Source organism: Cavia porcellus, unplaced genomic scaffold, assembly GCF_034190915.1.
Source record: "Cavia porcellus strain 051 isolate PalLab524CR breed Dunkin Hartley unplaced genomic scaffold, mCavPor4.1 scaffold_18, whole genome shotgun sequence".
NCBI lineage: Eukaryota > Metazoa > Chordata > Mammalia > Rodentia > Caviidae > Cavia > Cavia porcellus.
The window spans coordinates 20,198,830-20,202,148 of record NW_026947501.1 but is presented as its reverse complement, the minus strand read 5'-3'; the positions used below and the strand labels follow the sequence as shown (position 1 = coordinate 20,202,148).

At 51.1% G+C, this 3,319-nt stretch overlaps 1 long non-coding RNA gene across 1 annotated transcript; it reads right to left on the bottom strand.

Moving 5' to 3' along the window:
• Window positions 1-799: 799 nt before the first annotated feature.
• On the bottom strand, window positions 800-2,084 carry LOC134471486 (uncharacterized). Its single transcript, XR_010040933.1, has 2 exons — window positions 1,400-2,084; window positions 800-1,065 (listed from the first exon to the last, which is right to left on the bottom strand). It is a non-coding gene; the product is annotated as an uncharacterized LOC134471486 (long non-coding RNA).
• Window positions 2,085-3,319: the final 1,235 nt, after the last annotated feature.

Here is a 3,319-nt window from a genome sequence, read left to right as displayed (position 1 = left end):
GACAGCCCAAACTAAGGCCCCATAGCAGTATCAGGAAGGGATCTGGGGTGAGGATCACAGACGGCCACACCCAGATGACCTCTTCCTTCTGCAAAACCCCGAGCCACCTCTGTGCCACAGGCTTGCAGGGTGGGCAGTGAAAGTCAAGGTTTCTCAGCAAACTTGAGAAAGAGCCCCCGGCCACGGCCTGCGTGGGGTTTGAGAGTTCCCTGGAGTATGTGATAAATGCCAGGTGATGGATGCTTTTCATGTGCTGTGAGCTTTTGGAGGATGCTGTCATTTTGAGATAAATCATCTTACTTTCTATCTCGGGAATCACTGTGCAGGGACTAGAGATGGACAATTTCTCACGTGTTGCTGTGGGCCTCCACAGGTGTTCAGTCTTGGAGTACACAGACACACGATCACATCTCTTCACACCCAATCACCGCGCAGGGCGACTGGTCCTGGGAAGCTGTGGGTCCCTGACAGAAAGCAGCTGCCTCAAAGCAGGAATACTTAGGCCGGGCGTGGTGGCTCACACTTGTAATCCCATCACTCTGGAGGCTGAGACAGGAGGACTGCTGTGAGTCCGAGGCCAGCCTGGGCTGGGTAGTGAGATCACGGACAGCCTGAACTATATAATGGAAGAATTTTTTTGGATCAGGAATCAAACTCATGACCTTGCACTTGCCAGGCATTCACTGTGCCACTGAGCTATATTCCCAGCTGCCACCACCCTCCAAAACACAGGGATATTTGTCAGGAAAGTCTTCAAGGTCACAACTCCAAAACAGGGAGGAAGAAAAAGAGAAAAAAATGCAAAAAAGGAAAGCAAAGTGTCCCTCACTTTGCTTTATTGTGTTCGTTTTATTTTTTCTCCCATTTCCAAAGTGGTGCAGATACGTGGGTTTGCTTCTTGGCCGGCTGTGGGAAGTACCACACACCGTAGCTCCCAGCCCTGTCCAGCCCGGACCCAGGCAGGGGACACACATACAGTGTCTCCTGGCTCTGACCAGGAGGGACGGGCAAGTCTTTCCTCATACTGCCTGGGTCCATCTTCCCTTTCTGTTCCGAGTCCTGCACCTGCGGGAATGGAACACAACAAAGAATCAAGTTCTCTCTCTTCCATTTAATGAAATCTTGAGAAAATTAAAAATGATGCCCTGAGTTTCTACTTCCTAACACAATGCCCACCGTTCCAAGGGTCCCCAACCCTCAGGCCGCTGACTGATACCACCTGAGCCCCAGCTCCCGTCAGCCCAGGGTAGCATCAGATTCCCACAGGAACACACACCCTGCTGTGAACCGGACGTGCATGGGACTTCGGTGCCGTGCTCCCTTGGATCACCCAGAAACCAACCCTGCCATTTACCCCTCTGTGCTGCTCTGGGAGAAAGCTGTCTCCCATGACACCCACCAACTTTCTCAGTGCCCCAAAAGGTGGGGACCGCTGCCTGACCAGCGCTGATCAGCCTCAGTGCGGCTGCCCAGTGTGCCCAGGGTCTTAGGAGTCAACACGCCAGATGGTGAACAGGGCTGCTCGATCTGTTCCCTCTTCCCAGGCGCCAGGCTCGGTACAGATGACTGCAGTCAGCTCACAGCGTGGCACCTCCTCCTCCTACTGTTCAACCCATTTTACCAACCCTGCTGTCTACTGCTCGAAGGTAACAGGTGACTCTTAAAGGAACAGACAGGAAGGATGGCGCCAGAGATTTCTCCAGACTTCCTCTGAAAATTATTTGCACAGTCTGGATGGATACTGTTAATGGTTGCACAGTGTCTACGTGATTAATAGCACTGCATTGCACTGTTTGATGGCCAGTTGGGTGAGGTTTTTGTTTGTTTGTTTGTTTTGTTTTTGGTCTTTTCAAGACAGGGTTTCATTATGCAGTTCCGCAGTTCTGGCTGGCCTCCAACTCACTTCATAGCCCAGGCTGGCCTCAAACTCATGGCCATCCTCTTGTCTCAGCCTCCTGAGTGCTGGGTTTACAGGCATGCACTGTCGTGCCTGGCCCATTGTACACTTAAAAGGGGGTAAAAGGGTACATTTCATGGTATGTTCATTATACCAAAATAAAAATACCTAAAATATGTTGCTCTAACATTTCTCTTAGAGCACACCTCTCCCCCCCTTCCTGATGTAGCCAAGTTCTTTCAGAACCTCAAAGGACCTGACATCCCCAAAATCTTTCCAAAATCCACCCCTTCCTAAAGCCCCCTCCCAATTCCGTCTTGTTGCATTCAGCCCATCAATTAAACTTTTGTTTTTTTGTTTTGTTTTTGGTACCGAGAATTGAACTCAAAACATGCTTCCCAGGCAGGTGCTTACACTGCTGAGCTAAATTTCCAGCCTGTTGTTTTTTCTGATTCTTGTCATCATCCCCAGCTATTGTTGTTTTTTTTTTTTTTTTTCAGTGCAGGGGAGTGAACCCAGGGGCTCCCACATGCTAGGCAACACTCTATATGCCCAGCCCTTTCTATTTTTATTTTGCAATGGGCATCTCCTTAATTTGTCCAGGTGGGACTCGAACTTGTGATCCTCCTGCTTCAGACCCTGAGTAGCTAGGATGCCCAGCTTTGTGCAGCAGCCCTTCTTCCTGCCTGATCATTCACAGCTTGTAACAGACCTTGAAGCTGCAGGGAGTCTTCCCTGCAGAGAGACGCCATTGGCCTGCTGGCCTTTTAACTGCTGCTCCCCACAAAGCCATCGTACTGGCCCTTATGGTCAACACCCGAACTTTGGAATAGACACTTTCAAACCCCAGCATGAGAGAGTCTGGGGTACAGCCCAGGAATCTGTGCTCCCCCAGCTCCATCCCGGGAGGCTGATACTGCTCACTCAGGGGCCTCAGTCTGCAGGAACTGGTGCAAGGCCTCCAAACCAGCCTGCAGGAGGAGCTCGGAGGGTTCTGAGGCTCCAGTGCCTGTTTCCAGTTCTCGGCACACACAACTGAAGTGTGCCCCGGACGCCTGGAGAGAACCTGCCTTTCTCACAAATCTGAAATCACTGTAAATCTCTACTTTGGGGGTGGGTGACATAAGACGACCTTGGGAGGACAGTGCTAACAGAGTGACAGGACACAGAACAAAGAAGCTTTCCCGCCAGCAGGCCCTGAAGCTCCACTTCTTTCATCCACATAATAAAGCCAACGCTCCTTCACTTTTCCTGCAGAAAATACAGGTCCCGCCTGACTCTTTCCCTGCCCGCCTTAAGCAGAGTGAACCAGAGAGCATTTTTCAGCCAGCTCCTCTGTGTAAGAGCGAGGAGATGAGCTCTACCCTGCAACTCCTCCTGCAAGAGCTGGGCAGCATCTCCTGGACACAGCGTGCAAGACAG